General features: G+C 46.5%; 1 pseudogene across 1 annotated transcript in view; it reads left to right on the top strand.

Moving 5' to 3' along the window:
- Window positions 1-23,652, top strand: part of LOC146816444 (ATP-binding cassette sub-family C member 10-like) — an 839,384-nt pseudogene that overhangs the window by 406,278 nt on the left and 409,454 nt on the right. The window lies entirely within an intron of this gene.

The following is a 23,652-nucleotide window of genomic DNA, read 5'->3' as shown; positions in this document are numbered from 1 at the left end:
CTCTAGAAAAGTGGCTAGGGATAATGGTGGGGAGATACCCAATCTAGTTAGTAGAGCAAACAAACACACAGAGGAAACAGACAGGGAAACCCTAGTCTTTGTGCTTCTGAAAAGCTGTGTTCTCAGTGTCAATGGGAAATAGGCACATTTTGATTGGTGTCTTGTTTTTTACACCACTTTTTCCCATACATCAAAAGTGTTCCACCAGAATCAGCAACAAAGCAGGCAATTGGACACTGAAAGAGAATGCAGATCCAGGGAGGCTCCAACACAGAAGGGTGTAGAGTCTGGGACATCTAACGTAGTGCAGTTGAAGTGAGTGATGTGTGTTCTGACAGCAGTGAGTGATGTGGACAGTGAGCCTGATGTCTGGGATGTGCCAGAAGGGCTTTTTTATATGTACTAAACCCATTTGGGTTTTGTGATCCATTCCGACTCGTAATTAATTAGGAGGGGTCGTAAAAGGGGTAACCCTGCCTAATTACAAATAGCAAAGGCATTAATAATTTGCTATCATAATTGCGGTCGCAACCATTGGCCAGTTACCAATACCACAAAGGAAGGGTTAACTGATTCACAAAGAGGAAGGCTCATTTGCGAACTGTGTCCACAGCCTGGGAGGGATTTGAGTAGGTGGTTTAAGGCACTTGGCCAGGGCATAGGTCGCATCACAAAAGAAAAGTAAAGACAGGTCGTAAAATGTAGGTGCACTTTTTCTGCCCATCCTTTTGATACATCTAGGACAAAATGGCTTTTCAAATTACCAGGTGGATTTAAAAAGACCCTTTACACTGACCTGCTCCCTGCTGACGAGAGGCAACTACCTCGAAACACGTGTCCAGGGATGGCTAACGCAACACATACTGTTCTTTTTACACATCGTGGCATAGGGGTACCCCCCGTCGCCACTACATTTACCACAGTCCTTTGGGGCAACTTGCTGGTGTGACGAGCAGTGTGCGACCAACTTTTGCATAATTTATTACGGCTCCCTTGAGCCAACGGGCTGACGAGCCTTGGATCTGCACCTGCGCGCCATGAGAGGTACTTGACCTGTTTTAATTACATTTTGGCAGTCCACACGGCACCCCTTTACACTGACCTGCTCCCTGCTGACGAGAGGCAACTACCTCGAAACACGTGTCCAGGGATGGCTAACGCAACACATACTGTTCTTTTTACACATCGTGGCATAGGGGTACCCCCCGTCGCCACTACATTTACCACAGTCCTTTGGGGCAACTTGCTGGTGTGACGAGCAGTGTGCGACCAACTTTTGCATAATTTATTACGGCTCCCTTGAGCCAACGGGCTGACGAGCCTTGGATCTGCACCTGCGCGCCATGAGAGGTACTTGACCTGTTTTAATTACATTTTGGCAGTCCACACGGCACCCCTTTACACTGACCTGCTCCCTGCTGACGAGAGGCAACTACCTCGAAACACGTGTCCAGGGATGGCTAACGCAACACATACTGTTCTTTTTACACATCGTGGCATAGGGGTACCCCCCGTCGCCACTACATTTACCACAGTCCTTTGGGGCAACTTGCTGGTGTGACGAGCAGTGTGCGACCAACTTTTGCATAATTTATTACGGCTCCCTTGAGCCAACGGGCTGACGAGCCTTGGATCTGCACCTGCGCGCCATGAGAGGTACTTGACCTGTTTTAATTACATTTTGGCAGTCCACACGGCACCCCTTTACACTGACCTGCTCCCTGCTGACGAGAGGCAACTACCTCGAAACACGTGTCCAGGGATGGCTAACGCAACACATACTGTTCTTTTTACACATCGTGGCATAGGGGTACCCCCCGTCGCCACTACATTTACCACAGTCCTTTGGGGCAACTTGCTGGTGTGACGAGCAGTGTGCGACCAACTTTTGCATAATTTATTACGGCTCCCTTGAGCCAACGGGCTGACGAGCCTTGGATCTGCACCTGCGCGCCATGAGAGGTACTTGACCTGTTTTAATTACATTTTGGCAGTCCACACGGCACCCCTTTACACTGACCTGCTCCCTGCTGACGAGAGGCAACTACCTCGAAACACGTGTCCAGGGATGGCTAACGCAACACATACTGTTCTTTTTACACATCGTGGCATAGGGGTACCCCCCGTCGCCACTACATTTACCACAGTCCTTTGGGGCAACTTGCTGGTGTGACGAGCAGTGTGCGACCAACTTTTGCAGGATTTAAAAAGAGTCCCTTGTCGTTTCGCACTTTACGGCTGGGTTGTTATTTGTTCTGTTAATGGCGGTAGAATAAAGTTGAAATCCATGGAGATTGTCTCGAAGTATGCGACATTGCGACAGGCCCCCCCCCCTCCCTCTTCTCCCCCCCCCCCGCATAGCAAGCAGCGCCTTCATAAATGCTAGCCCGCGCGCCAGAGTCCCTTTATGAGCACCAGACGCCTACAGTGCAGCGAAGCGCGCAATCCTTAATGCTACCTGCATTGATATTTTATGGCACAAAAGCGACATAACTGTCGGGAATCCCTTTGTTAAATGGCCGCATTAAGCAAGCAGTCTCATGAAATGTCTAATCCCCAGTAACCCTGGTGAAGTGTGTTTGTTTTTGCCGTGTCATGTATGCTCTGGCCGTAAGACCCACAGTAACTTGGCCAGTTATCAGGGAGCGTATTGGAGAGAAGTCTTAGAGTTCTGGAGTGAGGTCATTATTTACAAATGAGATATTAGGAAGATTTCCAAGGGGGTCATTGCTAAAATAGATAACACGGGGAAAGGAAGGCCTTGGCATTAACGGGAATGAAGTTACTGCACAAACCAAGGGAAACAACAACAGCAGCAATGCAATACAAGAGAGAGTAAAAAAGAAAAAAAACACTGTACGAACGACTAAAAACAGTACAGCAAAATCGTGCATCGAAATGCAACGCTGGTGACCAATTAAGAAATGTCCCAAGTATTGTATCAGAAAACCTGGGACTGCATCAGGCAGTAGATGGCTCGATGCGTTTTTCTTTATCTTTGCACATACACGTCTAGAACAGAACTATTTTACTTACTGTACATCGAAGGCCGTCAGAATGTGTGTGTAAATTTATCAATAGTATGTTATCAGACGGCTGTAGTGTGTGGAAAGGTGCTCCCTTAAACCAGGTGTCCTTGTGTGGGGTTCAGAGCAAGCTCAGGCCTCTTCTCGCGGGTGCGGGTGCGGGGGGGCAGGGCACCCGCTTAGACCCACGCCGGTGCGTCCAGTACCAAAACAATCATGGACACTCTGTCTCTGATTGTTACTATCCCTCGAGAATCCTACCCGGTTAGCAGAACACACGGCACCCCGCGCTACCCTCCAAATGGGCTAGCAATGAAAAGTGTCATTTCAGAGCACAGCCAGCCTCTCCCTGCAAACCTTGCACAGCAGCCCCGCCTGTGAACATCCCTCCTTCCTAACATAAAATGTCCTACGATTCGATCCAGACAATATCTCCGATGTCCCCGGCGACCCCTGCGTCCCTCTGCCCCCTCTGCTCGCTTCCCCCGGGTGAGAGTTCGGAGCGGGGAAGCGTGTGTATAAAACGCCATCAGTGAAGGGCTGCTGCAGATTCCAAAATGGCCGTCTGACAACAAGCTGCTGGACGTGCTTTAAAAACAGAGGGATCGGGGCCCCGGCGGTCACCCTGCGAGCCGCGGCCGCCCCACTTCCTTGTCAGTACGCACCCGGTGACAGCCCCAGGCTCGGGGTGCCTCACTGCACCCCATTCCTGCCGACCCACCACAGAGCAGGCGAAATGGCTGCTTCCCTCCCAAACTGCCCGCACGTGCAGGCAGATGACAGTCGGCGCCCTCTCTGCCCCAGTGCCCCCTCTGCCCACATCTCCCGCGTCACGATACCCAGTAACGGGCGCGTATAATGCGACAAGAGAAGCCGGCGATGTCAGCAGCATTCGCTGCAACGGCACGAATCTACCGAGAAACTCGACCAGCAAAGGGCGTGCGGCGTGTCCTAAAGGGCTGTCCGCCTACCAACGCGCACTGTCCCGTTCCCGCTTCGGGGACGTCCGCGTAGAACAATTTACCACCTTTCGTGGTTTCTTCGGGCTCCAAAGGGACTTATTTACCCCAAGATTTGCAAATATCTTCGACAGTAACTAATTCACCCACCTCCTAAAAAACCCTTCTACCCCTGTGGCCTGTGCCCTGACTTCGGGTTCTAGTCCACATTACACAACGGGAAGGGCACCCTTCGTAGAGCACTTAAGGGTATCAAAGCGGCTATTCACCCCAGCGTACCACAACCTTCTTCTGAAACAGAGGCTCGGCTATCTATCCCCTAGCCCACAGACGCCCCTCAGTGCTGTGCCCATACACGAGGGGTATGAATCATAGAACACCTGGTCTGGGCCCCTGGCGTGCCATCTCTACCGAAGTCAAAACGTCGAGTTGTGCCAACGTTTTCAAAAATGCGTAAAATGCGCAACTATTCATGTCCTGTCCGCAGAAGGTTATTCACAAATGTGCTGCAAACTGTCGTCTCAATCCAGCACATCGTATTAGTGCGTCTGACCAGGTATTAGTCATGTCTGAATGCGGGGACTCCAAATCTCTTCTAGGCAGCAACAATCTACTCAGTTTCACAAGTTAGTTGATGAAACGTCACTCCACTGTTCATCTAAAAAAAAGAGTCACTGAACGACAACTCCAAACCAAACTCACAGAAAAGGTGATCTTGTACGAGTAAGACAGCAGCAGCACACACCGTCCCTCACGACCACGAGGCTGTCAGGCTGGGCTCAGGCGACGCGCACGAGTCGAGACAGAGTGGTGAAGTGCACCCGTCACCCGACCGTTACCTATTACGTCACGCGCTCGGCATCCAATATGGATTGCCCGCCCCTGCGGTGACCGGCCAATCCTGGCGCAGTGGCGCTGCATGCAGCACCAGGATTGGCTTGGAGGGCACAGTGACTGCTCGCCCTGTCGCCCTTTTGCTGCCAGCGCTGCCGCCAGCAGGTCCTGCACCCCCCCCCCCCCCCTACTAGCTAATGGGGCCGGCCTGGGTGCGCATGCTCGGGCAAGTTGCTGCCCGAAGCATACATGCGGGGAAAAAAACGTTTTTTTACAGACCTGTCAATCAATCCACACCAGCCAGCCCGGCCCGCCCCCCCCCCCCCCTCCCGATAAAGTCGGGTGCTGCCCGGCGCCGTGTAAATGTGGTAAGTAAAGTAGTTATTTCGTAAAAGTTTCATTTATTTTAATTCTTTAACGCGGGTCCAGGGCTGGTGGGGCTACGCCCCTACGCCCCAATGGACGCACCGCGGCTGGTACACGGTACTTCCTTTTGGCCTAAAGTCAGCTCCTCAAACATTTTCCAAATGCATGAGAGTGGTAGCGGCACAGTTGAAAAAAAAGGTCTCTTCGTATATTCATAATTGGATGACTGGTTAATATGAGCAGACTCTTTACACAAAGCAAAGAAAAACTATGCTACCACAACATTTCTTCTGGCAAATCTGAATCTGCAGGTCAATACAGGAAAGTCAATCTCCACACCAATGTAGTGTCTCACTTTCCTAGGAGCAACATTAGACACTCAAATGGAAAAAGTGTATCCTTCAGTGGAGGGAGTGTTATCAATTCAAATGAAGTGTGCACAACTCATGCAACAGACCAGACCAACGGTTTGACAGGTAGCATCTTTTCTAGGATCAATGGCATCTTTCATATTAATAGTCCCAAACTCACGTCTCTATATGGGACCTCTCCAAATGTGCCTAAAGATCAATAGTCACAAAGATCAGGTCTCTGGGAAGATTGGAGTCTTCTGGCTGTCAATGCACGTCAGTCTCTCTCATGGTGGACCAACTCTAATAATATTCTGATGGTAGCTGCCTTTCAGAAAACAAAACCATCTCAAACTATCATCACAGACTGCTCATTGATAGGATGGGGCACCCATTTGAACCATCATGCTGTCCAAGTTCTTTGATCTCAAAAGGAAAACTCATATCATATACATTTGTGTTAGAACTGAAAGTTGTTCACCTAACTCTCAAAGCCTTCATACCATTTCTCAAATCAAAAGATCTTATGCCTGTGTGATTACTTTAAATGCCATTAAAAATAAGTTATAAAAAAAAAGATCTTATGATTCAAGCCGAGAGCACCACTACAATATTTCATATAAACAAACAAGATGGAACAAGATCCAAACAACTATCTTTTCAAGTTCAAACAATGTGGTATTGGGCTCGAGTAAGAGGGCTTTCCATCACAGCCTTTCATATCCCAGGAGTTTAAAATGTAGAAGGGGATTTCCTCAGTTGTTTCCACGAGGAAAATCACAATTGGGTCCCCAACAACGAAGTAGTGGAATTCGGGGCACTCCAACATTAGATTTGTTTGCCACCGCCATAAACAAAAAATGCAGAGGCTTATGTGTTCAGGGCTGTAGAACCACAGTCTCTGGGCAATTCCCTTTTGAGAGATTGGTCAGTTCCATTTGTGTACAACTTTCAACCAATTCCACAATTAATTCAGAAACTAATAAAGTCACGCATCACAATGATACTAATAGATCCGGATTGGTCAATACAGTGGTGGAACACAGACCTCCTTCAATTGTCCATAGCCCATCGCAAGCGTCTGCCACTCAGACCAGATCTTGTCTCCAAACTTCAGGGCAAAATAATTCATCCAACGTTCTAATAGTTGAATTTGCAAGCACGGCTCCTGAGGTCACCCAGTATAGACATCTAAATCTCCTGGAAGATTGCATGAACATTTTAAAACAAGCTAAGCGTCCGTCCACAAGAACATGCTATGCTTTTAAGTGGAAACACTTCTGCATATGGTGTTGTGCAAAGAACTAAGATCCTATTACAGTACTGGACAACATCATTCTTCCTTACTTATTCCATCTCGCCAAGTCAGGTCTTCAGTTGTCCTCTATCAGAGTTCATTTAGCAGCTATCACTATGTATCAAAAATCACTTACATAACAATCTTTCTCCAGTATTGGATCTTTCATAGATTCACATGCTTAAATCATTCCCCGTCGTGGAAGTGGGAGTCCCACAGTACTATGATAAAGTAATACGTTTAGTAAACATAGGCTATCAGGGCACTAGGGCATGCATTTAATAGCCTATCTATGTCCTTTTTAAGAAAGGACCAAAATTGACCTATTTCAGGAAACTTCTTCTCAGGTCAGACAAATATTTCTTTCTAATACCACCCTTGGACATTCTGACCATGTCAGAACATTCTAAGAAGGGATTATTCAGGCCATGTAACACCTGTGGCAAAAAAGGACTTTACATTGATGACCCTCATAAAAAGTGCATTTATTGCCTCTATTCTGATCACACAGTCAAAGACTGTAAAATCTGTTGCACTTTCTCCCAGAAGACCCTGCAAGACAGAGAGGGAAGACTTCTTGTGTGGTAACAGAGGCTTAAATCAAAGGAAAACCCAGTTTCTGAGGGAGACAGTGATGATTGTTTGAGATCTAGCAAATCTCAGATAGATCCTCTGACAAGGAGTCTTCTGAACGACCTATGAAGGAGAAATTACAGCACAGACCTTCCTCAAAGCTTCCTTCATAGCCTACTACGCCATCTGAAAAACAAGTGTCTGTTAAAAGGTCTTCGAAATCCCTTCGATCGACAATGGGAGCACTTGCTGTGGAAAAAAATCAAAATTTCTCCAATTTATGCACTGTCAACAATATCGACGACCTTGACATCTACTTTCTCTACGGCGGTGTCGCTATTGATAATGTTGTCGTCTCCAGCACCGTCAACGACCATAGTAACTTGTAGGTTGTTGTCGACGACATAGAAGACAACTCCACTGTCTCCAGTCTTATCGACGAACCATTCGTCCCAGCGTTCTTCGACGACATCATCGACAGCAAAGGATCCTATTCCGTTGACAAAGACATCTATGTCGGCGGACCTCTTGCAGAAACCACTGCCGACTGAACTCTCACCGAAGATGACACCATCAACTACGACAACGCCGTTGATAGCAATTCAACCAGGAAAACCTATTCTACCTGGGAAAACGCAAAAATCTTCATTGATGACAGACTTATCATCGACGAAAGCTCAAATTTTGGCATCCTCAGCACCTTTAACACTATGATGCCAATGTCATGCCTCTCATATTCTGAGAAACCGATTGCTAATGTGATTCTTCCAAGTCATACATCTCCAAGCAATTTGTCCCCTTTTCCATCGATCTGAAGATGATAGCTCTTTTAGAGCGGCACGTAGTCCTTCACAATTACAAGTGAATTGTCAGGAATATGATGACGATGATGACCAATACTATGAAGAGGATTATCAACAGAATCCTGCATATATGCCACAAGATTGGAATGCCTCTGGATTTAGTAACCAACCTCCAAAGCATGATACAGGATTATTACAAATGATTCCCAGAGCCTGTTTCTTCTGCACCTACTCCTCGGCTGCAGCCATCAATACAGCCTCCACAACAAATGCCACGTACATTACAAATCTCGGGCACTCCTCCATCATCTCTACCATTGGCGGATACACCTATTCATGGCCCTGACAGTTCAGAAGGTGATCAGGATGAAGATGGAGAGATCAAGCATCCACTATTAAGGAGTGGGATGACTATCTGATAATTACACCATCTCCTCTGGTGGATTCACTGCCGGACAATATAGGTGGTTTCCATAACATCATGGAGAGGGCAGCAAAATGTTTTCAGTTGCTTTTCACTACCAAACAGGCAGACTATTTTCTTTCTGACTTTAAAGAACCAACAAAAAAGTCAGTAAGATCGATCCCCATTATAGATTGTAACTGGTCAGAAGGAATATGTATTATGAAAAACCCAGCCACAGTGGCAGCAGTTATGCCCAGATTGGATATGAAATATAAGGCACCGGATGATGCTCCAGCATGCTGTATTAGACAACCAAGACCAGATTCCATCATCAGTCAAGCAGCCAGAGACGCTCCAGGAATCCGACCTTCTCTATCACAACACCACCACATAGGGATGGGCGTCTTCTTGACACTATTGGTAACGCTAGCTAGCATGGCGGCAATAACAGTAAGAGCAGTCAATTCTCTAGCAATTTTAAGTAGATTTGACAGACAAATGGGGTTAGATATGGCACAATATGTTGATCTGCTTCCAAAGGTTGTTAAATCAGACGTCAAGAATATTCTCCTAGAAGGCGAACAAGCTTCTTCAGAGATACTTGACTGTACCCTCGATATCTCTTCAACCGGTTTCCAGCAACTAGGTGGGGCAGCAGTTCTTTGCAGACTGGGCTCGCTAAAAGCAACAACATCTAGTCCAGAGGGCAAAACAAAAATTTTGGATATGCCCTATGACGGAGAAGCATTATTTGGAAAACACATTGATGAAGCTCTGCAAACTCTTACCTTGAACTGCTGCAGACGGATGTAAGCCATTTCCTCTTCTTGACGAAGCAACTTGGGAATTTTGAATCTATTGATCCCTTGATTAACAGCCTACTAAAGGTCCCTCTGTACTGTTGGAGCCTCCGGGCCCACCCTTTTCTACTTACCACCATATTCCCTTGGTGGATGTGGGGTGTCCCACTCCTTGTCCTGATGAAGACCCGAATGTAAGAACCACAAGCATCTACATTTACCCCCCAGGGTCGAAACGTAGACAACTACATACCACCTTCACCAACTTGGACAACAGTATTAAGATTCCTATGTGTTCATGAAATATGGTGTTATAAACGGATTGGCCATTCTATAGGCCGGATTGGCACTCTTAACTTGGTTTCAACGTATATATTGCTCACTGCCCTCCCCTTTTCCACTTACCCTCACATTAGCACAATTTTACACTTACCTTACCCTTCCTTCTGGGGCACCTACTTGAAGATAAATGTTTGAATTTGTGAAAATTCATGATATTTTTTGACCATTCATGAGAAATCCATGTCTGCTATGAATACATTTGTTTATTTTCCCTTTTGAGAATTTTTAATTACTTTTACAGGTGCAACTACACAATGTATGTCTAGTAGTCTGCCCACTATGGCCAATTATTACATGTACTGCAAACTGTTAAAGGAGATAATGACACCACCAAATCCCTATGATCATTACAATGTCTCAAACAACGTTTTTGGGGAGCTAGAGGCAAACGTTCCTTCTCCTTTAGAGGGGGATTCCAAAATTATAGACAACAATATCAGTCTCATCAAGGACAGTACAGGCCACAATATGCACAATAGTACAGACAGCCACCTGCAGCGGCTTACAAACAGCCAGCAAGTGGAAAACAGCCAACCATGGCACGAGATGTCACTAGAAAGCAATGATAGTTCTCTTGTGCCGGCTATTTTCCCCCTATCCCATGGAGTGCTAATGGGGTTGTCTTTCTCATTACTTCCACCAATGGTCCATGATATCATCATACAAGTGGGTACAGGACATCATAGCTCGGGGCATACCCTGAAATTCATCAGCATGCCACCAAATGTACCACCAAAAAGGACATTTTACCCCCATCTAAAACAACTACTGAAGGAGGTTGCTATCATGTTACAAAAAGGTACAATAGAAAAGGTCCTGACTAGAAACGCACGGAACAGGCATCATTATTCCCGGTGAAAGTGAATAGTTGACAGTGTAAAAGCACTAAGGAACTTGCCCTTTGTTTAAAATGTTCTGCTATGCGTGTGTTCGAAGCTCAAGTATTCCGTTACCTTTGAATAAGATCTCTAGGACGCACAGTGGGTTAGATGGCGTCCGAATGTTCCTTCCGCTGTTATGCACGGTTGTATTTGTTTGTCCCCCCCCCCCCGATCAACCCGGCAGCCACAAAACTCTTTAAAGGTCCTAATAAAATCAAGACCAATGTACGCGGTCACAGAAGGCAATTGATGGGTGCCTGACCTCACGTTTATGAGGTAGATGAGTTAATTAGGGGCATAGGTTCTTAAAGCAACCATTTGATACGCGGTCACAGATGGCAAATTATGTGTGCCTGACCTCACGTTTATGAGGTAGAATTGTTAATTAGGGGCATAGGTTCTTAAAGCAACCCTTGACCGTTGTGCGCTTCATTAGTTGAGGGGTAGGGGCATGAGGTTAAGAGTAAATCGCCATGAAGCCGGCATCCACGATGCTAAGCTCCTGCTGCCGGGGCTGCTAGTTTAGGGGCACCTTGTACAGATAGAACATGAACTTGCTGATTTACTGCAGTGTGTTGGTGCGCGGGTTTTGCTTGCTGCAAGGCGCGGGTGCCGTTTTATAATGCGTTTTAGCTTCGTAAGCCATCCCCGCTAAGACAAGATGGCGTCGCTGATCCCCGGATGACAAACCACGGGTTGTGCAGCGCGAGAGAAATGTCATCGGTGCGGAGGGTTAACGGGCCTGCTGCAAGCGCGTGGGGATTATGTTGCAGTGAGGACGCAATTTGTTTAGCGAACCTGCAGCAGCGATTGACGCGGAGCCAATGAGGATACACACCATGCAACTGAATGGGCCCTGCAATTTCGGTACTGTCTGCCGGTAGGGATGGCAGGGGAGTAGGGGTTAGCTCTGCTTTCGCCCGCTCTCCTGCGCGGGGGCGAAGCCCCCCCTTAACGGGCCGCATGGTCTCTTCCGAGCGCTCGCGAGCCGAGGTCTAACGGCGCCTCCTGCGTGGCAGCGCGAGTCCTTTAGGTGGCTTTCGGGCATAGGGGTTCTAGGTGCCTGCGGTAAAGAGCGGGGGCCGGGTAGATTGAAGAGTGTGTGTGACGCACGTGGCTCGGCCTGTGCGGCTTGCGAAAGAAGCATCCGTAGGTTACTTTCAAAATGGGGAGGTAGACGGCGCCGACTGGGCCCTAGTACCGGATGGCACCATATAGAGCATGCTTGTGAATGCGTCCTTTCTGCAATCTTTTGCGGCATTCATACCTAGGTCATATTGGAAGGAGTGAGTTGCCGAATAGGTACTGGTAGGCAAGGCCCCCCCCTCCACTAGGTTATAGCCCATTTGCCCAGCAAACCACGTGGTACGGCCGTTGCCACGGCACCGCACCAAAATCGTCGTTGTTAAGTGGATGCACCCTCCTATATGTTGACACTGATCAGGCCATATTTTACACCGACACAGTATAGGGAAAGAGCTTGGGTGGACTTACGGTTTCTGTGCCTGGCAATTGTCTCGGGCGCCAGTACTTACGACAGCTGCTCATTCATTAATGAGCAGAGGATCAGTACTTTGATGACCCAACACATGTTTGAAAACGGCTAATACCTGCCAGCCTAACAATCATTAAGCTTGGGGGCTTGACCAGTCGGAAATGTCACTCGGTGGTGTGATGGTTAGGGAGTGGTGAAAAGCCAGGCACTGGCAGTGACAGGGGGTGGCGCTATCTGCAGACCTCATCAAGGACTAAGCCTCAACTTCTGAGGCGAGTAGGGCGCATGTACGTGGCAGCTTGCGACCTTTTGACAAACCTAATAGTCTTGCTGTAGGCACGCTACTTGTTTTCTTTTAACCGGATGCAATGCAGGGAACTGACACTGGAAGTAGGGCGGATTGCTAGTCTAGGCACGAATTATCTGTTACATGTGGTATGCCAGGACCTTATTCAGTGTCCACGCCCCCTTTGCTTCCTACCAAACACGGGTTGGTACACAACGCATACTCTGACATGGCACGCTGGTGAGCAGACACTGTTGACTGTTAGGTAGTATGTTGTGTTGACGGGGGAAAAGTGCAGAGTGGTAAGGGCCCTGCAGTGTCAGTCATGGGTAATAACGAGGGGTGTTGGGTGCATCCCCTCGGCACAAGTTATTTTGTGCAGCTGGGTATGGCATCATCCTTTTGGTTAGACAATGAGGCAGCGGGTACCCAGAAGAGCATCAAAGTTAGGCAGAGGGGCTCATGTACCGCATGCATTACCGACCATTGGCAAGGTCAACAGTCCTGGCTTGCGGTAGGTGTAATTTTGCGGGTAGATCATATTGCTGGTTGCAACGACTGAAGAGGCAGGTCCATGCTAAGCAAATATTTCAAATTTTGCCCAGTCAAATGGGGAGGACCTGCTCAATGGATCAACATGCTTGTTTTAATCAATTAGGTGCAGGTAGAAAAGGCCAAGCAGTCAGGCAGGGGGACTGGTTGAGGCGGGACTCCCGGGGGTGAGGTGAAAGCTCAGATCTTGAGTCGAGCAGTAGTACAAGGGCTGTTGAGTCCTATGTTGAAATGTGGCTAGAGTTACATATATGCATGTTGCAACGTGACTCAGGTATATTTTCCTCTGAAAGGGCTTGGGAGTGTAAAACGTTAGTAAGTTTGGCTAGTAGTGTTTGGTGACTCGGCCTCAACATGCCGAAATGGAGGCATTTTCGAGATGATATGCTTGTTAGCCACAATCATGACTCATTTATCGTATGCAACAAAGAGGCATGGTCAAAGCTAATAGTACTGGCTTGTTGTAGGTGCGGGGTTGCAGGAGTACAGATCTGGCTGCAAAGATAGAGAGCTGGGGAGAGGAGTTAGGGTGCTTGCCCTCAGACCTGGGGAACTGGGTTGGGATCTCGGTAATGACGCTAAAACATCCTGTGATTCTGGGCAAATCACTTAATCTCCCTTGTGTGTCGGCACAGCTGGGCTCTGTGTAGGTCAACCATAGTGGGTATGTTGCATGTCCTGCTCAGGTCTCTTAGCAAGGGACAGTTACTTGGGCATGCTCCTTGCTGTATTCGACAGCGCACGAATCTATTGCAGGCGCGAGTTGAGTTAGTGGTCTCTCTTAACTTGACGGATGTTTCATTCCTGAAAGCCCTGAACCTGAGGCCTCCATCACTATTCACACTATTGTCCCCTAGCTTTCCTTCGTTCCTGGCTTCATGTTGAAAAGGCATGTCTTTATATTTCAAATGTACTCTTTTACGGGCCACTCGCCATTTTACTAAGTAAGTAGGCCTAGGCTGATGGTCATTAAGATACTCACATGTGATCAAAGATTGGTTAAAGGTTTGGATTTGGATTACCAATGTTGTTATTGTGAGTTCCACGCTTGAGTCAAGAGATGCTGCTGTCTTTCATCTTTGGCTTGCTACCCGAAAACAGCTGGTGTAATGTTTTCTTTCAAATCACAGTCATAGTGGAAGCTTAGTCTATACAGAAAAGTCAGCAGCTTGAGCTGTTTGAGACAAGTGAGGCCCTGGGTTCGTGGGTCATACATAACACCTTGAAGGTATGTATTGTTATTGTGAGTTCCACACTTAAGTCAAGAGATGCTGCTGCCTCATCTTTTAGCCTTGCTATTCGGAAACAGCTGGTGAAATGATTTCTTCTACTCGGTCATAGTGGCAGCTTAGTCTATACAGGACAGTCACCAGCCTGAGCTGTTTTGAGACAAGCGGAAGGCCTGGGTTTGTGTGTCATACATAACATCTTTTAGGTTATTCTCCCTGTTCCACAGGGAGGCAAGGTAAAGCCCAGAGTGACATGGTCTACCGAGATTTGGCCTGGCTCGCCTCTTCTGCGACCTTTTGAAGTTTGTTTATTTATTTATGAGGGTGACAGATGCTATCACAGTGGTTTGATAGGCACCAGGGCCAGATGACGTTTAAGGGCATTGTGTGCTGGGAACTAAGGATTGGGTCCATTTTAGTAAGCACTAGGAGCGGTAAATATTTGGTGTCGCTCATAAGATGCCCTGTATTGGGAGAATGATATCTGAGAGCTGAGCTGTACTCCTGCGAAAAGGACATTGCCAAATAGGCAAGCTAATGGCACATCAAGTGGCCATGTGCAAAAGCTTGAAAGTCAGTTTGTTACGGAATCCACCAATACTGCTCTTTTATCCATTCTACGATGTTAATGTGTTGACGTGTAATGTTCACCTTGGCCACGCCGCGACCCCCCAAGAGTGAAACTACATGTGGTTTCCCCAGGGATCCTTTACATGGAAACACTTTGGTGGAACAAGGTTTATCACACCAGGTCCCAGATATTGGAACTCCCCACCTCTAGAGATCAGGTCCTGCACAGACCTCATGACTTCCCGCAAACTCCTAAAACATGGCCAGTTAGACAGGTATAGGAGTAACATACCACTCTAACAAGTTCCAGGGTAGCGACAGGAAACCTACCTGGTACGTGTGCCCTACAAATTTAGTATAACATAACACAACATATGTAGGATGGTTTTTGGTTCTTCATACTCTGTTAGGAGCAGAACATAAGGTGTTTATTGCACAAACTGAGGGATTCGAAAGCAGAGCTTGTGGAACCACGCAGGATGTTTCATAGGTGCCAGCAAACCACAGGGTTGGAATAAACAATTAAAAAAAAGGAAATTACACTATTTTGGAATTAATTGAATGGAAGTCAACTAGTTTAACGATGTTTGGGACTAATAGTTATGGTTAAGGTGAGATAAGGTTACAGCGTGTTACAAAATCAATTCTAAAAATTGCAGTCAAGTTGTATCAGTCTAAATCGTTAACTAACAACATTATACAACAAACATTACACGAACGGCAAATAGTTTCAGTGCATGTTAAGGCACTTGCACATATGTTCCCGACTGTTGTAGTTAGTATTAGGTTTGAATGTGGGATGGAGGTGCTGAGCCAATCCACTTATTAAAACTGATTGAATTCGATAAATATTAGTTCAAGTTACATGTCGTCTTCAGGAATTAAGCTTTCATTTTAAGTAAATTAAGAAGTAGGAATGGACAGAAATATTTCAATAATATTTTCTTAGTTTGATTTTCTATGAACTATTGAAGAACCAGGCTGGAATAAGACTCCACCATCCTATTAATGTAACTTAATTTGCAAGAATATGCAATAGAACTCGTGTTAGCTGGTTAGTAAGATAGATCCCGTGATTGCCAGGTCATTATTGGCAGTAGGGAGGCCAAAACCAGGAGATGTTGCTGAGATATTGGTCATTAGAAGTAAACAATAGGATAATAAGAAAATGTGAGAGGAAACAAAAATAGGGAGCTTTGGCCGGAAAGGTAAATACGGCAGCGTCAGCAGATTTTATCTATTTCATTGCGTACTGTAGGAAGGTGAGATTGTCTCAACAAATCACTTGCCAAGAATGCTGTCGCTGGCCAAGGGTGGCATTACTATTCAGAGATAGTGTCATGAAGGAGCCAGGGACAGTGAGCATATGTTGCCCGTGTGCTGGGTGAGAGTACAAGGACAGAGACTGTTGCCCCCCCTACTGTCTGATGTTCACAGCTTTTAAGCACCCATCCCATTATTGGGTACCCGTGATGTCAGCTTGTGTGGATAAACGGAGGGAAGGCAGTTAGCTCACACGTTACCTCCATCCTGCTTTACTGTGCTTAGCTGTTGGAAACTCACTTCCAAGCCAGAATGACCCTAGTTGGCCCAATTGAAAATCACAATAGGATTTCATGTCCATATACGCCAAAGCTAGCTCGTAGGGGCAGGGCACCTATAACAGCGAAGGGAGGAAGGGGGGGCTCTGGCAGCGACAGGAGCCTCCCCAGAGCTGTGGCGGAGTTACAGGGCGATCTGGAGGCAGAAGGGTACAGTAAGGGTACCTCTGCGACAGGCGGTACAGTAAGGGTACCCCTGTCCGGCACAGTAAGGGTGCCCGAGCCAAGGTCCGGGAGCCGAAGGAGGTTCTGGGAAGACCGCGACGGCGCCCCGTTAGTCCTTCGGGCGGTTGGGGGGCCTGACCAACCGGGGGTGTGCCACAACACGCTCCGCCCCCGTCAAAAGGGGCGGGAGTATGCGACAGATCACGTGATCCAAAGGATGATCTGAAAATATGTGCCGCACTGCAGGGCATTGACCCACCGTGCGTGCTGGCTCGCCAGGCGGGCGGAGCAGCGAGGGGCTGCTTGCCCTGGATCGCCCGTAAGATAACCCACTTATCGTCATACTTTTGTTGTATGAAATAAACCTGCAGCAGTTCTTCACCCACAATGAAAGTGTCAGTGTAATCTTTGGGTGACGTCTGTGCATGCGTGTTGAGTGGAGCGGATGACGGTGTGGTCACTATGATGGTAGTGAGACCTCACTTTCTATCAACAACCAAAAAACCATGCATCACATAATGTCAACGCGGACAAATATTTAACAAACTGAACTTTCTGCTTCATTACTCCCATGCTCCGTGTTGTCCGTAGATGCCATAAGTGTACTAAGAATGCTTCATGGCGCTCTGAATCCGCTTCACAGTGAAACTCAACGAGGCTAACTGCTGTGAATGCACTTAATGTCAACTAGCTAAAGTGAACGCTACATTAAACTCCGTGTCGCCCGTGGACTATGTAAGTATACTAAAATGCTACATGGTGTTATAAAGCCGCTTCACAGTGAATGCCACTGCTGTAAATACACTTTGTGCTAACGGCAAAAATAGAATACCAAGCTTACAGACGCTGAATGAAATTCATCCTTTCTCAAGCTTACGGCTTGTCAACAGGTGGTCGCTGTGGGGACTGAATAAAGTCTTCGTAATTGAGTAATGAACTCTATAGATGGACTATCGTCATCCGATCACTAAAAAACAACCGCCATCTTGGAACGATGAAAAAAGTTAAACGGTATCGGAATGATCTGCTCTCTAGCCATGAAGTCCAAATTACAAACATACTAAAAGATGTAATAACATCTTAATGATCATAATGGTAATCCAAAATTAACTGTAATGTAGAAAATGAAAAAAATATTGATGCTGATACATAAATAAATGTGGATCTAACCAGTAGTTTAAAATATGAAAGACGAACCGATGGCTTACAAATGATAATCGATCTGCCATAACCAATATTTTTGGACGCACGCATTAAGAATCTCAAATAAACGTATTGTGACTTGTGTGGGTTACCTGATCATAACCCAAAGGTTTCATGCCGAGCAGCTGAAAAAACGATCATCGTGCAACAGTACGCTGCCCAATATTAATATATAACAATACACGTCAACTCACATAGAATCCAGTTGCACTGCAGTCTCAGTTACCTATGATGTCAGCTAGGACTTGTCACAACGTCAAAGTGAAGCAAAATAGTCTCTCCCATCACCAAGTGTTATAGTGTGAGGTGCTGAACTGTAATACAGTGCCTGGTTGCTACTCACTTAAATGCTTGTATTACTTGTTATATTTGTAACACCATTTCACATAGTTTGTGCAGGGGCTGCAATTTGTTAATCACTGTTCTTTGCTCTTACTGAAAGGGTCTAGATGAAACAACTCATATCTAACCTGTAATTAAGACCTCTTGGTGGCATTGTGTGTACTGTTTTAATCCAATAAATCTCACGTTGTAGCAATTTTTTGCTGTTGTCAGTGCCAGGTGATGTTAATACTTTCTCAATAATTTGATACCTCAATTGCGACATAGAGTGGTTTGCCTCTTCCCAGTGTACAGCCAATACAGATGCTTTGTTCTGATTGTGCTCTTATGATCAGTGAGCCTTATTTTAATTTTCCGTTCTGTTTTCCCCACGTACGCTTTGCCGCACGGGCATTTAATACAGTAAATGATGTTGCGTGTGTTACAGTCACTTGTATGTCTCAGTTAGTTAGTTTTAAAAAGGACATAGATAGGCTATTAAATTAATGGCGTAGTGCCATTATAGCCTATGCTTACTAAACTTATTGCTTTATTATAGTACCATGGGATTTCCACTTCAACAACAGGGAATGTTTCAAGCATGTGAATCTATAAAAGATACCAATACTGGAGAACTACAGTTACAGGTAAGTAATTTCTTTTCTTATCCAGAATTGCATCTTTCATAGATTCACCTGCTTGCATCAGAATAGTTTGCAGTAAACATGAGTAAATATTAGCATACAATAATAATGCAAATATTTTCAGTAGTCATAATAATTATAATATCTCAAGATCCCAGTAACTAAAGATTTTCTGGAAGGCCTGAAGAAGGTTTTCCTCCAGTCAGAAGACCTTCTCCTCCTTGGGCATTGAACTAGGTGTTGTTGATGGGCCCCCCTTTCACCCTTATCCATAAAGCAATGCTGTAACACTTGTCATGGAAAATGGCTCTTTTAATTTCAATTACCTCAGCTTGTAGAGTTATCGAATTGCAGGTTTTATCTTCTGAAGAACCCTTCACAGTTTTCCATCACAATAGGGTGTAATTATGTACACATTCTTTCTTGCCTACGGTGGTATCAGAGTTTCATATCAACCAATCTGTCACTCTACCTACCTTTATTCCAAACCCTACTTCTTCAGCAGAGAGAACATTACATTCTCTTGACCTTAAAAGAGTGTTACCCTTCTATTTAGAGAGATCAAAATCCATTAGGAAATTTACCAACCTCTTTTCAAACTATGGGTGTATGAGACAGGGTCTAGCAATTTCCAAGCAATACATAGCTAGATTGATAGTTTCTTGCATTTTCTTATGTTGCCAGATTGCAAACAAAGCTTTGCCAGGCAGACCAGAAGCCCACTGAACAAGAGGAAAAGCTACAACCACGGCTTGAATGAGACAAGTTCCTATCCCAGACATTTGTAAAGCAACCACTTGAAGGTCTCTTCACACATTCTATCCTTCAGACACGGATACCCAAGCCGAGTCTAGATTTGGACTAGAAACATTAAGAAATCTATTCAACTAGTTAGTTCATCTTGTCCTCATGGACCTAAATCTCTGGGTTTAGATAGTATGTCTTAAATCATACACTTTATGGTCTCACAGAGTATGGATACCTGACAGTCGCTGTAGGATTTTTTCTCTTAGCTTGCTATTCTATTCAAGGTTTATGGCTATCATTGAAGATCCTATAATGCAGAAGGAAAAGTTACATACCTGTAGACATAGTTCTGCATCATATGTATCTTCATTGGAGTCATATACATCCTCTCTCCTCCCCGGCTTTCAGGTGATATTAATATCCTGTGCTTCGCATAAAAAAGAACTAACACTCCCAGGCAAACTGAAGTGCATTGTGGGATACGGTCTCTCTAGGTTCCTTAAAGGTACAGGTCATGCTTTAAGCTTTCCAGTGTTAGACTATCAGGCTGTCTTCTCCTCTCATGCTGTCTATGTCAAGGGCAGCCTTTTTCTATGACGTGTTGCAAGTATCAAAAAAGGTATTTTTCAGTGCATTAGTATGGCTTTTCTTCTCCAGCAGTCTCCAGGAAAATACATCTCTGACAGTCTACACTGTGACTATATGGAAAATGACTTCCAGTGATGAACACTATGCAGATATTTTCCTGGATTCTTTTTTTTATTTTTTACCTTTTATTAATTTTCCAACAACAATGCATCGGTACATCGCATACACATGAGACATAATAACATTTCTCCTTTCAGGTATCAATAGAGTAACATACACATCAGTTATATGCAAGAAGGATTGTTGTTCACCGTATTTGGTCAAAGACCCGTCATTTACAAAATATATTTTCTGAAAGCCTACTACACAACACAACAGATCAACTGACATATTCTCGATATTACGTCCTATGCTAGTTGGGGAGGGGAGGGAGGTCCAGCCTCTGCTGCCAACTGGGCCATCAGGGTGTGTCTCTCCTCAACTCTGCCGTAGGGGAAATACAGATGCCTCCCCTATTCTTATTCCACTTCCCCCATTATGGTCCCACTTCCTGGGACAGCCACGGCCCTTGAACATCGTCTTCTCAGCGACCATAGCTGCATTCATATCTTTTGCCCAATCACTCACCCACGGGCACTCAGCCACCCCCATTTCTGGGCTATGTTGCGTTTGGCTACTATAAAGCCCATCGAGGCCCAGTTCTGCTCTGCCTGTGTGAGATCAGTAGCACCCCAGATATTGAGAAGACAAAGCTGGGGAGACATCCCCAGGGTCTTGTCACAGACATGTAATCTTTCCCCAATAAGACTGGATTTGTGGACAGCCCCATAGTATATGTTCAAAGGTACCCTCTTGATTATAATGTCAGAGACAACGCGGGTCAGGGCGCCTACCCAATCTAAATAGAAGCTTGGCGTCAAAGTAGACCCGATGTAGAATCTTCAACTGAATAAGCCGTAGGTGCATGGGAATGGCCACTTCCCTGGGGGAGGCCAGCGCCTCTCGCCAGTCGTCATCCCCCATAGCTCCCAAGTTAGTCTCCCAGCTTATCCTCACTTTCAGCATTGGATCTGCAGGATTATTTACCAACTTCTTATAAGTGAGCGAAATAGCCTTGTGATCCGTGGGGTCCAGTAGTAATCGGTCTTCCAGAGGGGAAGAGTCAGGGAGAGGGGCGTCTTTTGGTAGGGCCGCCAAAATTGCATGACTAATCTGTAGGTATCTAAAGGTCTCAGATTGTCCCAGCTGATACTTTGTCTGAAGGTCCGCGAATGAAGGCAGCTTTCCCTTGACCCACATGTCCCCCACCGTGGATATCCCAATTAAATCCCACTTGTTGAACCCCAGGCATCGATCAAGGCACCCCAAGGTATCCGGTTCCCATAATGGCGTCGCCTTAGTCAGGCGTCCCTTCCAGCCCAGTTTCCTAGTGACCGTGTGCCATGTTTCGACTGCCCGGGCCGTAGGTCCCGTCAGATGAAGTTTACGGGGATTGGTATAAAGCACCCAATTGTACCCGCCCCTTTCCATAAGCCAGTGGTCCGTGCGAAAATTAGGCTTGTCATGTGAGTCGAACACCCACCTATTGATCGGGGCTAGTTGAGAGGCCCGATAGTATAAACGTAAGTCTGGGAGCCTTATGCCCACGTCATACCAGCCCATTGTAAGTTTACTCATTGCTATTCGTGGAGCACGGCCTTCCCACAATAGGCCCCGCAGTATGCCATCAATTTGAGAGAAATAGGAGTCTGGAATGGGATTAGGAGTGTTTTGCAACAGGTATAGAAAACGCGGAAGCGCCAGCATCTTGAACAAAGCCGCCCACCTCAGTAGAGTGAGAGGGGTAGACCTCCAATGTGCAGCGTCCGATTTAAGACGTTGGAGGGGTCCAAGTAGGTTTCGATCATAGAAGAGGCCCACGTCTGGTGTCACAAAAATACCCAGATAACGGAATCCTCCATTAGCCACCAGGATCTCGTAACCCCAAGGACTAGATGGGGGAGAGCCCCATAGCGCATACATTTGGGACTTGGACCAGTTTATTTGATAGCCCGAGTGAGTACCAAAAATATGGAAAATATGTAATACCCGTCGCAGAGATCGCGTCGGAGATGGTAGATACATGAGGATCCGCGTATAGTGAGATGCGGTCCTCGTGCTCTGGCGTCCATTTGATCCCCCGTATCCCGGGATCACCACAAACCCATACCGCCAGCGGTTCCAATACTAGGGCAAATAATAAGGGTGAAAAGGGGCATCCTTGTCTTGTGCTGTGATGGAGGGGGAAAGCAGCAGAGCTGTGGTTATTGCCGACGAAATGTGCAGTAGGTTGCACATAGAGGAGCCTAATCCAACTTATTAACTTGGGTCCGAATCCTATTCGAGCCAATACGGCGAAGAGAAAGTCCCACTCTATAGTGTCGAACGCCATGGAGACATCAAATGATAGGAGGATCGCGTCTTCCTCGATGGTATGGATCCTACCCAGGGCCCCATGCACCCTCTGCAAATTTCGCGCCTTATTCCTCCCCGGTATAAATCCGGATTGATCCCGGTGGACCACTTCTGTTATATAAGGGAGGATCCGATTGGCCAGGAGCTTTGCCAGGATTTTGGCCTCTGCATTTAAAAGGGAGATGGGACGATACGATCTACAGTCTTCCACTGGCTTAGTTGGTTTGTGTATAACAATTATAGCGGCCGTGCGGACATCTGCCGGCAGGAGACCAGAATCAAAACACTCCTTATAGAGACTCAACAGATGAGGGGCCAATATTGATGTCATGGGTTTAAAAAGCTCGATTGGTAGCCTGTTTGGGCCCATCGCCTTGCCGGACCGAACCTCATGTATGGCTTTTTGGATCTCCGTCTCCGTAATGTCTGCCTCCAACTGCTCCCTACCCTCCGGGGAAATGCCGACCACCTTAATCGTAGCTAGAAAGTCTGCCGACATTGAGGCCTGAGATGTCTGCGGAACTCTATAGACTTCCTCAAAGTAAGATGCAAAAGTGTTGGCAATCATTTGAGGGTCTGTGAGAAGTGTGGCATCTGGGTTGGTTATCGCTCGTACCCATCTCGCGGCCTGCTCTTTGCGTTCCAACCACGCCAGGAGTTTGCCCGTTCGCTCTCCTTGTTCATAGATCCTATGTCGGGAAGATGGAGACCGCATTGTTGCTTCCTCTAAAAGAAGTTGCCTATCCTCTTGCCTTTTAATTGCGAGGCAGTTCTGGTCCGCCTGGTTGGGGCTACGTGCCACCACCTCTTCCAGTCTCAACATATCCTCTTCCATCTCCACCACCCTCGTATTCCGTTCGTTCCTATATCCCACTAAGGACGACAGCGCCCTACCCCGTATGACTGCTCAAAATGCCCCCCATATAGTCACAGCAGAGTCAACTGAGCCCACATTCTCTGCAAAATACAGTTCGGTATCATTCCGGAGAACCTCTTTAATCTGAGGTATCTTTAATATCCATGGTTGTATTTTAATGGTGCCGGGGCGTCTGGACTGTGTGATGCCAAAGACCATGGCGACTGGGGAGTGATCGGAAATTCCACGGGCGAGCCGGCTCGAGCTCCTAAAGGCGTGAATGTTTTGGGCGAGAGTGAATATA

Source organism: Triturus cristatus, chromosome 6, assembly GCF_964204655.1.
Source record: "Triturus cristatus chromosome 6, aTriCri1.1, whole genome shotgun sequence".
NCBI classification, from domain to species: Eukaryota; Metazoa; Chordata; class Amphibia; order Caudata; family Salamandridae; genus Triturus; species Triturus cristatus.
This window is presented reverse-complemented; position numbering and strand designations above follow the sequence as displayed.